This window comes from Mustelus asterias, unplaced genomic scaffold (assembly GCF_964213995.1).
Source record: "Mustelus asterias unplaced genomic scaffold, sMusAst1.hap1.1 HAP1_SCAFFOLD_1208, whole genome shotgun sequence".
In the NCBI taxonomy this organism is placed as follows: domain Eukaryota; kingdom Metazoa; phylum Chordata; class Chondrichthyes; order Carcharhiniformes; family Triakidae; genus Mustelus; species Mustelus asterias.
In genome coordinates, this window is record NW_027591153.1 from 73,571 (window position 1) to 85,686 (window position 12,116).

The window sequence follows — 12,116 nt, forward strand, 5'->3', positions numbered from 1 at the left end:
TTCTGGTCCACCTCTTCAAAGGTTCATTCTCTCTCTCCCCCACTCCCTTATCCGGCAAACAGATACATTCCACAGTCACCAGTGTCCCAGACGACTGCAACCGCCCAGGTGTAAGCAGCCCTCTGTCTTGGCATCGACAACACGTGTCAGAGAGGGAGGCGGTGCCTCTGGGAAGGCAGATAGATAGAGAGAGGGAGGGAGGGAGGGATTGTGTGAGGCAGGTAGAGAGAAAGAGAGAGAGAGAGAGATGGACAGAGGGGCAGGTGGAGAGAGAGGGGGACAGTGAGAGAGGGATAGAGACAGAGAGAGAGAGATGGACACAGAGGGGCAGACAGAGAGAGAGAGAGGGGCAGAGAGAGATAAAGAGAAAGGGAGCAGGTAGAGAGAGAGAGATAGAGAGAGATAGAGAGAGAGACAGAGTGCCTGAGACAGAGAGAGAGAGATGGACAGAGGGGCAGGTGGAGAGAGAGGGGGACAGTGAGAGAGGGATAGAGACAGAGAGAGAGAGATGGACACAGAGGGGCAGACAGAGAGAGAGAGAGGGGCAGAGAGAGATAAAGAGAAAGGGAGCAGGTAGAGAGAGAGAGAGACAGAGAGAGAGACACACACATGGGCAGCACTAAAGAGAGAGAGAGGCAGAGAAGAAATAGAGGGAGAGAGACATGAGCGAGATAGGGAGAGAGAGAGTTACAGAGGGGCAGATAGAGGCAGGGAGAGAGAGTCAGAGAAAGACTGAGACACTGGGAGACAGGGATATAGATAGATAGAGAGATGGGGAGAGAGAGCGTGGGTGGAGGCAGTGAGAGAAACAGGAAGAAAAGGAGAGAGAGATGTAGAGGGGCAGATGGGGATAGGAAGAGAGAGATATGGAGGAGCAAGAAGAGTGACAGGGAGAGTTACAGAGGGAATAGAGAACAGGGAGGATAGAGGGGGATCGAGGGGGATATAGAAAGGGGCAGTCAATGAGGGAGAGAGAGAGACAGATGAGGAAGAGAGAAGGAAAGAGAGAGAGAACGGAGAGGGACAGTGAAAAGAGGAATAGTGGGATTGAGGGGTTGATGGAGAGGGAGAGAGGAAAGGAGACAAAAAGGTAGCTGGAGAGACTGAAATAGCGAGGGAGATGGAGAAAATATTTTACATTAGGATTATTTTTTAGTGTCACAAGTAAGGCTTACATTAACACTGCAATGAAGTTACTGTGAAAATCCCCTAGACGCCACAGCCCGGCGCCTGTTCGGGTCAATGTGCCCTAACCAGCACGTCTTTCAGACTGTGAGGGGAAACCGGAGCACCCGGAGGAAACCCACGCAGACACTGGGAGAATGTGCAAACTCCACACAGACAGTGACCCAAACCAGGAATCGAACCCGGGTCCCTGGCGCTGTGAGGCAGCAGTGTTAACCCACTGTGCCACCGTGCTGCCATGGGAGAGGTGCAGAGGGATAGAGAGGTAGAGGGAGAGATGGATAGAGGGATTAAGATGAGAAGATGGTTGTGGTGGTTGGAGTTCGATCATCTCAGTTTCGGGGTGATCTCTGCAGGAGTTCCTCAGGGTCGTGTCCGAGGCCCCAGCCATCTTCAGCTGCTTCATCAATGACCTTCCCTCCATCACAAGGTCAGGAGTGGGGATGTTCGCTGCTGACTGCACAGTGTCCAGCACCATTCGCCACTCCTCAGATACTGAAGCAGCCCGTGTCCAAATGCAGCGAGACCGGGACAATATCCAGGCTCGGGCTGACAAGTGGTGAGTAACATTCACCCCACACAAGCGCCAGGCAATGACCATCTCCAACAAGAGAGGATCCAACCATCTCCCCTTGACATTCAATGGCATTCCCATCGCTGAATCCCCCCCACTATCAACATCCTGGGGGTCACCATTGAGCAGAAACTGAGCTGGACCCAGCCACATAAATACTGTGGCTCCCAGAGCAGGTCAGAGGCTGGGAATCCTGCGGAGAGTAACTCACCTCCTGACTCCCCCCAAAGCCTGTCCACCATCTACAAGGCACAAGTCGGGAGTGTGATGGAATACTCTCCCACTCGCCTGGATGAGCGCGGCTCCGACAACACTCGAGAAGCTCGACACCATCCGGGACAAAGCAGCCCCCCCCCCCAGCTCGATCGACACGCTAACCCCCCCACCCTCAACATTCACTCCCTCCACCACCGACGCACAGCGGCAGCAGTGTGTACCGTCTACAGGACGCACTGCAGCAACTCGCCAAGGCTCCTTCGACAGCACCGCCCAAACCCACCACCTCGAGTGAGGTCACTGACTTGCCTCAGAATCCCTGGCCTCTGACCCCGAGCTCAAACCAATGGGCATTGACTGATAGCAGCTGAGTTCTCTCACTCGGTTAACCGATACCTTCCAGCAACTTCCTGACAAAACATCATTCCGACATCTAATAGGACTTAATAATCAATTAAATATATTCGATTACAAAACGTGAGGTGTTGGATGTCAAACTCAGGGACTCAGAGCTGCCGGGACCTGGCTTCAATTCCCGGCTCGGGTCACTGCCTGTGCGGAGTTTGCACCTTCTCCCCGTGTCTGCGTGGGTTTCCTCCGGGTGCTCCGGTTTTTTCCCACAGTCCGAAAGATGTGCTGGTTAGGTGGATTGGCCATGATAAATTCTCCCTCAGTGTCCAAAGATATGCAGGTTAGCGAGATTAGCACAGATTATGTTAGAGGGACAGTGTAGAGGGAGCTTTACTCTGTATCTAACCCCGTGCTGTACCTGTCCTGGGAGTGTTTGATGGGGACAGTGTAGAGGGAGCTTTACTCTGTATCTAACCCCGTGCTGTACCTGTCCTGGGAGTGTTTGATGGGGAAAGTGTAGAGGGAGCTTTACTCTGTATCTAACCCCGTGCTGTACCTGTCCTGGGAGTGTTTGATGGGGACAGTGTAGAGGGAGCTTTACTCTGTATCTAACCCCGTGCTGTACCTGTCCTGGAAGTGTTTGATGGGTTCAGTGTAGAGGGAACTTTATTCTGTATCTAACCCCATGCTGTCGCCCTCCTGGGAGTGTTTGATGGGGGACAGTGTAGAGGGAGCTTTACTCTGTATCTAACCCCGTGCTGTACCTGTCCTGGGAGTGTTTGATGGGGACAGTGTAGAGGGAGCTTTACTCTGTATCTAACCCCGTGCTGTACCTGTCCTGGGAGTGTTTGATGGGGACAGTGTAGAGGGAGCTTTACTCTGTATCTAACCCCGTGCTGTACCTGTCCTGGAAGTGTTTGATGGGTTCAGTGTAGAGGGAACTTTATTCTGTATCTAACCCCATGCTGTCGCCCTCCTGGGAGTGTTTGATGGGGGACAGTGTAGAGGGAGCTTTACTCTGTATCTAACCCCGTGCTGTACCTGTCCTGGGAGTGTTTGACGGGGACAGTGTAGAGGGAGCTTTACTCTGTATCTAACCCCGTGCTGTACCTGTCCTGGGAGTGTTTGACGGGGACAGTGTAGAGGGAGCTTTACTCTGTATCTAACCCCGTGCTGTACCTGTCCTGGGAGTGTTTGATGGGGACAGTGTAGAGGGGGTTTTACTCTGTATCTAACCCTGTGCAGCTCCTGTAGATGCTGAGCTGAGCCAGCAGGGGAGTGAATTTGAGGTCCTGGGAAGCAGTGAGGTGTGATAATGCAGTTTATGACTTCCTGCTGTTTGCTGTGTCTGATAAGGCTCAGGCTGGGTAAACACAGCTCCCAGCTTATCAAAGGCGACTGAATAATGGGAGCCTTGTTCAGCTGGCTGTGCTGTTTATGTCGGCCTATCTTGTGTGGGTCACCTGGAGGGGAGTGTTCCTGCAGATCAGAGGCCGTCAGCACCTCAGGGGATGATGGCTACACTCCAACTGGCTCCCACATTGTACGCTGAACCCACGCCCGATAGGTTCAATTGTGGAAACCCTCACAGACTTACATCCCCATCACAACTGAGACCCTCACTCCCAGCACGCCACTTCTCCACACACGGTGACTGGAGACTCTGCCAATTCCACCATCTCTCTCCCTCTCTCTCTCAGGGAGATATCTGTACACTGACTGGTGTCTCTCAGTCCTCTCTCTCTCAGGGAGATATCTGTACACTGACTGGTGTCTCTCAGTCCCCTCTCTCAGGGAGAAATTTTGTACACTGACTGGTGTCTCTCTGTCTCCTCTCTCTCAGGGAGATATCTGTACAGTGACTGGTGTCTCTCAGTCCCCTCTCTCAGGGAGAAATTTTGTACACTGACTGGTGTCTCTCTGTCTCCTCTCTCTCTCTCAGGGAGATATCTGTACAGTGACTGGTGTCTCTCTCTCTCTCAGGGAGATATCTGTACACTGACTGGTGTCTCTCAGTCCCCTCTCTCAGGGAGAAATTTTGTACACTGACTGGTGTCTCTCTGTCTCCTCTCTCTCAGGGAGATATCTGTACAGTGACTGGTGTCTCTCAGTCCCCTCTCTCAGGGAGAAATTTTGTACACTGACTGGTGTCTCTCTGTCTCCTCTCTCTCTCTCAGGGAGATATCTGTACAGTGACTGGTGTCTCTCTCTCTCTCAGGGAGATATCTGTGCACTGACTGGTGTCTCTCAGTCCCCTCTCTCTCAGGGAGATATCTGTACACTGACTGGTGTCTCTCAGTCCCCTCTCTCAGGGAGAAATTTTGTACACTGACTGGTGTCTCTCTGTCTCCTCTCTCTCTCTCAGGGAGATATCTGTACAGTGACTGGTGTCTCTCTCTCTCTCAGGGAGATATCTGTACACTGACTGGTGTCTCTCAGTCACCTCTCTCTCAGGGAGATATCTGTACACTGACTGGTGTCTCTCAGTCCCCTCTCTCAGGGAGATATTTTGTACACTGACTGGTGTCTCTCTGTCTCCTCTCTCTCTCAGGGAGATATCTGTACAGTGACTGGTGTCTCTCTCTCTCTCAGGGAGATATCTGTACACTGACTGGTGTCTCTCAGTCCCCTCTCTCTCTCAGGGAGATATCTGTACAGTGACTGGTGTCTCTCTCTCTCTCAGGGAGATATCTGTACACTGACTGGTGTCTCTCAGTCACCTCTCTCTCTCTCGGAGATATCTGTACAGTGACTGGTGTCTCTCTCTCTCTCAGGGAGATATCTGTACACTACCTGGTGTCTCTCAGTCACCTCTCTCTCTCAGGGAGATATCTGTACACTGACTGGTGTCTCTCAGTCCCCTCTCTCTCTCAGGGAGATATCTGTACACTGACTGGTGTCTCTCAGTCCCCTCTCTCTCTCAGGGAGATATCTGTACACTGACCGGTGTCTCTCAGTCCTCTCTCTCTCAGGGAGATATCTGTGCACTGACTGGTGTCTCTCAGTCGCTTCTCTCTCTCTCAGGGAGTTTCTGTACACTGACTGGTGTCTCTCAGTCCCCCCTCTCTCTCTCTCAGGGAGATATCTGTACACTGACTGGTGTCTCTCAGTCCCCCCTCTCTCTCAGGGAGATATCTGTACACTGACCGGTGTCTCTCAGTCCCCCCTCTCTCTCAGGGAGATATCTGTACACTGACTGGTGTCTCTCAGTCCCCCCTCTCTCTTAGGGAGATATCTGTACACTGACTGGTGTCTCTCAGTCCCCTCTCTCTCTCAGGGAGATATCTGTACACTGACTGGTGTCTCTCAGTCCCCTCTCTCAGGGAGATATCTGTACACTGACTGGTGTCTCTCAGTCCCCTCTCTCTCTCAGGGAGATATCTGTACACTGACTGGTGTCTCTCAGTCCCCTCTCTCAGGGAGATATCTGTACACTAGTGCGCGATATAACACACGAGAGGCGTGATGTACTCGGGAAATAAAGGCTTTTATTGCCAACAATAACAGAGCTACCATATACAGTATACGATCCCAGACTAAAGGGTCACCAGGCAGAGCAGTGACCTTTATACCTCTCCCAGGAGGTGGAGCCGACTGGGGTGTACCATAACAACTATATTAACAGGTAGAACAGCCCAACCCTAACCCCAACAGTAACATATCTACAGACTCATAGTACTGGCCAGACCATGGCTCAGCACTACCTGGTGGGAACCAACAATGGTTCACCACATTCACCCCTCCTTTGAAAACAAAGGCCGGCGGGGTACAAAACACAGAACAATTGTTCATCTGTCTATAAGTTCAAACGGTCTGGGGGACCGCACCGTCGCTGTGACCTCCTCAACACCGGCGATGACACCGGTTCAGGCAATCGCGGTGACGTTCCCTCCAAGGCGGTGTCCAGCGACTCCTCCAGTGCCTCACGGGCCGGTAGACCCCGAGGTGGTGACAATCCGCTGAACTCGGGCACACCTTGAAGTGGCGACCATCTCCTGGACTCAGGCAAGCAGTACACGGGAGTAAGAGGGTTAAGTGGTGGTCCCGATACTCCCCGCGCCGTGTCAGGAGGGGAAATAATGGTTGGGGGTCCCTAACAGGAGGTGTGGGAGCGACAGGGGTTTCCAAGCCCCCTGCTGGCGCCAGATCTCGAATCGAGACCGTGTCCTCTCGCCCGTCAGGATATGCCACGTAGGCATACTGAGGGTTGGCGTGGAGGAGATGGACCTGTTCAACCAAAGTGTTGGACTTGCGGGTCCTAACATGTCGCCGCAGGAGGACAGGTCCTGAGTACGTCAACCAAGACGGTAATGAGGTCCCAGAGGAAGACTTCCTAGGGAATGAAAACATTCTCTCATGAGGAGTAGCGTTGGTTGCCGTACACAGGAGTGAGCGTATGGAGTGGAGCGCATCAGGGAGTACCTCTTGCCAATGGGAGACTGGAAGACCTTTAGACCTCAACGCCAGTAGGACAGCCTTCCAGACTGTAGCATTCTCTCGTTCGACCTGTCCGTTACCCCTTGGGTTGTAGCTCGTGGTTCTACTAGAGGCAATCCCATATGAGAGCAGGTATTGCCTCAAGTCATCGCTCATGAACGACGAGCCCCTATCGCTGTGGATATAACAGGGGTAACTGAACAGGGTGAAAAGATCACGAAATGCCTTGATAACCGTGGCAATGACAAAGGGGAATCGTGAGTACTCATCAACCACATTGAGGAAGTACACGTTCTGATCTGTCGAGGGAAGGGGGCCCTTAAAATCCACACTCAATCTTTCGAATGGACGAGTGGCCTTAACGAGTTGTGCCCTGTGAGGTTGGTAGAAGTGCGGTTTGCATTCCGCGCATACCCGGCAGCTTCTGGTTATGGACCTGACATCCTCCACCGAGTAGAGTAGATTCCGGGCTTTTATGAAGTGGAAGAGCCGAGTGACCCCCGGATGGCAGAGGTCATTGTGGAGAGCCTGCAATCGATTCTCCTGCATACTAGCGCATGTTCCACGCGACAGGGCATCCGAGGGCTCGTTGAGCTTCCCTGGACGATACATGATATCATAATTGTAGGTGGAGAGTTCAATTCTCCACCTCAAGATCTTATCATTCTTGATCTTACCCCGTAACGTGTTGTTGAACATGAACGCCACGGACCGCTGGTCCGTGAGCAGAGTGAACCGTTTTCCCGCCAAGTAATGGCGCCAATGCCGGACGGCCTCCACAATGGCCTGGGCCTCCTTTTCCACTGCCGAATGTCGAATTTCAGGGCCTTGGAGGGTGCGAGAGAAAAAGGCGACAGGCCTGCCCGCCTGGTTAAGTGTGGCGGCCAGGGCGACATCAGATGCATCACTCTCCACCTGGAAGGGGATGGACTCATCGATAGCGTGCATCGTGGCTTTCGCGATGTCGGCTTTTATTCTTGCCTCTGCTGCCAGGGGAAAAGAGGTAGACTTGATGAGCGGACGGGCTTTGTCCGCGTAATTGGGAACCCACTGTGCGTAATATGAGAAGAAGCCTAAGCATCTTCTCAGTGCTTTGACGCTAGTGGGCAGGGGAAGTTCGAGGAGAGGACGCATACGGTCTGGATCAGGGCCAAGGACCCCGTTTTCCACCACGTATCCGAGGATAGCTAGGCGGCGCGTGCGAAATACACACTTCTCCCTGTTGTAGGTCAGATTCAGGCGAGATGCAGTGCGTAAGAATCTAAGGAGGTTGGCATCGTGGTCCTGCTGGTCATGGCCGCAGATGGTGACGTTATCCAGGTACGGGAAGGTAGCCCGCAGCCCGTTCTGGTCCACCATTCGGTCCATTGCACGCTGGAAGACCGAGACCCCATTCGTGACACCAAAAGGAACCCTTAAAAAATGGTACAGGCGACCATCCGCCTCAAAGGCCGTGTATTGTCGGTCCTCTGGGCGAATGGGGAACTGGTGGTAGGCAGATTTTAAGTCGATGGTGGAGAACACCCGGTACTGCGCAATCTGATTGACCATGTCAGATATACGCGGGAGGGGATACGCATCCAGCTGTGTGTATCTGTTAATGGTCTGACTATAGTCTATGACCATCCGGGGTTTGTTCCCATTCTTAACCACCACGACTTGCGCTCTCCAAGGACTAGCGCTAGGTTGGATGATCCCTTCGTTGAGGAGCCGCTGAACTTCAGATCAAATGAAGATCCGATCCTCAGCGCTGTAACGCCTGCTCTTTGTTGCGATGGGCTTGCAGCCTGGCACGAGATTCTGGAATAGGGAGGGTGTGGTAAACCTAAGCGTTGAGAGACTACATGTGGAGCGCGTTGGGCAATTTAGAGGCTGCGGGTCTCCCACTGAAAGCGGAGGGAGTGGCCCATCGTACTGCAGGGTTACACTCTTCAAGTGGACCATAAAATCTAGTCCTAGGAGTATTGGCGCGCAAAGGTGCGGTAACACAAGGAGCTTGAAGTTCTCGTAAACCGTGCCCTGCACCGTCAGATTGACCACGCAACTCCCTAGCACGGTGACAGACCGGGACCTTGACGCCATCGAAATTGTCTGCTTGACAGTCCGAATCTGGAGACCACACCGCTTCACGGTGTCCGGGTGAATGAAGCTCTCCGTGCTCCCGCTGTCAAACAAACAATAAATCGGGCGTTTGTTTACCTGTATGTCCATCATGGACTTGTCGAGTCAGTGAGGCTTGGCCTGGTCCAGGATGATCGACGCCACCGTTGGTTCGTGGGTGCCACTGCAGGCAGCTGAGATGGTTGATGACGACCCCTGCTGGTCATTCGCGGTCGGTGCCGACCAAAATGGCTGCCCCCATAGGTCGCACGTGGACGATGGCGCCAAAACCTGTGGCCCCTGCAGGTCGCACGTGTCTTGCGACTCCGTCGTTCGGAATGGCGACGTCCTGGAATCGCACGTGGTAGAAGACCTTGAAGATGCAGAAGACAAGGAGGCCGGCTCCGGGGAGTCACACACCGCACTGCTGGTCTTGGATGGAAGTTTGGACCGGCACACCTTGGAATAGTGCCCCTTCTTGCCGCAGGCGGAGCACAACACCACTTTAGCTGGACATCGCTGCCGAGGGTGTTTCACCCCCCCCCACAGAAGTAACACCCCGGGCCACCTGGAGCTGCTGCCGTCGTCAGGTCCGAGGCTGGGAACGCAATTGCGCAGTTTTTCGGTCCCGCTGAATAAAGTGGAGTCTGCGACTGCCCCTGCCACAATGTCTCCACGCGGTCGTCGGGGTACATCGCCAGACTTTTGGAGGCCGTTTCTAGAGCGTCAGCTAACTCTATGGATTTAGTGAGATCGAGGTTACCTTGCTCCAACAGCCGAAGGCGGATGTACGACGAGCCGATTCCCGCCACGAACGCATCTCGAACTAGGTCGCTCATGTACTGGTCTGCCGACACTGCCTTGCAGTTGCAGGCTCTGGCTAGCTGCTGAAGCTCGCACGCGTACTGTTCCGTCGTTTCGCCGGGCTGCCGCCGTCGAGTGGCTAGAAGGTGTCGAGCATGCATCTCATTCGGCGGTTTGTTGTATCGCTTCTTGAGAAGCTCGAGGGCCCCTTTGTAGTCGGTGGCCCCACGGATCGCTAGGTATACAGCGTCGCTTACCCTCGCGTGGAGGACCCGAAGTCTGTCGGCGTCGTCGGTGACCGCTGCGGAGGCGTCGAGGTAATCCTGGAAACACTTCAACCAGTGGTCGAAAGTGTTCGATGCTCCCGCCGCACGTGGGTCCAACGTAAGCCGTTCGGGTTTAAGCATTTGCTCCATGTTTTCTTTGTCGTTTTTTCTTTCAAAAGAAAAAAGAATTTACTTGTTGGCAATAAAATTGATGCGCGATATAACACACGAGAGGCGTGATGTACTCGGGAAATAAAGGCTTTTATTGCCAACAATAACAGAGCTACCATATACAGTACACGATCCCAGACTAAAGGGTCACCAGGCAGAGCAGTGACCTTTATACCTCTCCCAGGAGGCGGAGCCGACTGGGGGTGTACCATAAGGACTATATTAACAGGTAGAACAGCCCAACCCTAACCCCAACAGTAACATATATACAGACTCATAGTACTGGCCAGACTATGGCTCAGTACTACCTGGTGGGAACCAACAATGGTTCACCACATGCACTGACTGCTTTCTCTCTCTCTCTCTGTCTCTCAGAGAGATATCTGTACACTGACTGGTGTCTCTCTCTCTCTCTGTCTCTCAGAGAGATATCTGTACACTGACTGGTGTCTCTCTCTCTCTCTGTCTCTCAGAGAGATATCTGTACACTGACTGGTGTCACTCAGTCCCCCCGCTGTCTCTCAGGGAGATATCTGTACACTGACTGGTGTCACTCAGTCCCCCCGCTGTCTCTCAGGGAGATATCTGTACACTGACTGGTGTCGCTCAGTTCCCTCTCTCTCTCTCAGGGAGATATCTGTACACTGACTGGTGTCTCAGTCCCCCCTCTCTCTGTCTCTCTCTCAGGGAGATATCTGTGCACTGACTGGTGTCGCTCAGTTCCCTCTCTCTCTCTCAGGGAGATATCTGTACACTGACTGGTGTCTCAGTCCCCCCTCTCTCTGTCTCTCTCTCAGGGAGATATCTGTGCACTGACTGGTGTCTCTCAGTCCCCTCTCTCTGTCTCTCTCTCAGGGAGATATCTGTACACTGACTGGTGTCGCTCAGTCCTTTCTTTCTCTCCCAGGTGACACGTGACTGCCTCCTTGTGGTTTGTCGATTCATTACATGTGTGTGGAGACGAATAAAGAAACTTGTGTTTCTCTTCAGTGCAATTCTCCACATTCAAACAGAACATCACAGCCAATGAGACAACATGTTGCAGTTATGTCGGGAGATGGCCATTTTGTGAACAGCAAGATCCCACCCTGGGCAATGTGATGCTGACCCCCGTTTTGATGATCTTGGCGGAGTTTGAGAATTTTCCCAGATCACTCAGAGGACAAATCTCAGCTTCGCTTCCAATCGCCTCCTCTACAGGTCTCAACCTGCCCCAGATTTGTTATCACCAGGAGGAAGATGACACTGACCCTCCCACAGTGTGGCGCTCCCTCAGCACTGACCCTCCCACAGTGCGACACTCCCTCAGCACTGACCCTCCCACAGTGCGACACTCCCTCAGCACTGACCCTCCCACAGTGCGACACTCCCTCAGCACTGACCCTCCCACAGTGCGACACTCCCTCAGCACTGACCCTCCCACAGTGCGGTGCTCCCTCAGCACTGACCCTCCCACAGTGCGGCGCTCCCTCAGCACTGACCCTCCCACAGTGCGGCGCTCCCTCAGCACTGACCCTCCCACAGTGCGGCGCTCCCTCAGCACTGACCCTCCCACAGTGCGGCGCTCCCTCAGCACTGACCCTCCCACAGTGCGGCGCTCCCTCAGCACTGACCCTCCCACAGTGCGACACTCCCTCAGCACTGACCCTCCCACAGTGCGGCGCTCCCTCAGCACTGACCCTCCCACAGTGCGGCGCTCCCTCAGCACTGACCCTCCCACAGTGCGGCGCTCCCTCAGCACTGACCCTCCCACAGTGCGGCGCTCCCTCAGCACTGACCCTCCCACAGTGCGGCGCTCCCTCAGCACTGACCCTCCCACAGTGCGGTGCTCCCTCAGCACTGACCCTCCCACAGTGCGGCACTCCCTCAGCACTGACCCTCCCACAGTGCGGTGCTCCCTCAGCACTGACCCTCCCACAGTGCGGCGCTCCCTCAGCACTGACCCTCCCACAGTGCGGCGCTCCCTCAGCACTGACCCTCCCACAGTGAGGCGCTCCCTCAGCACTGACCCT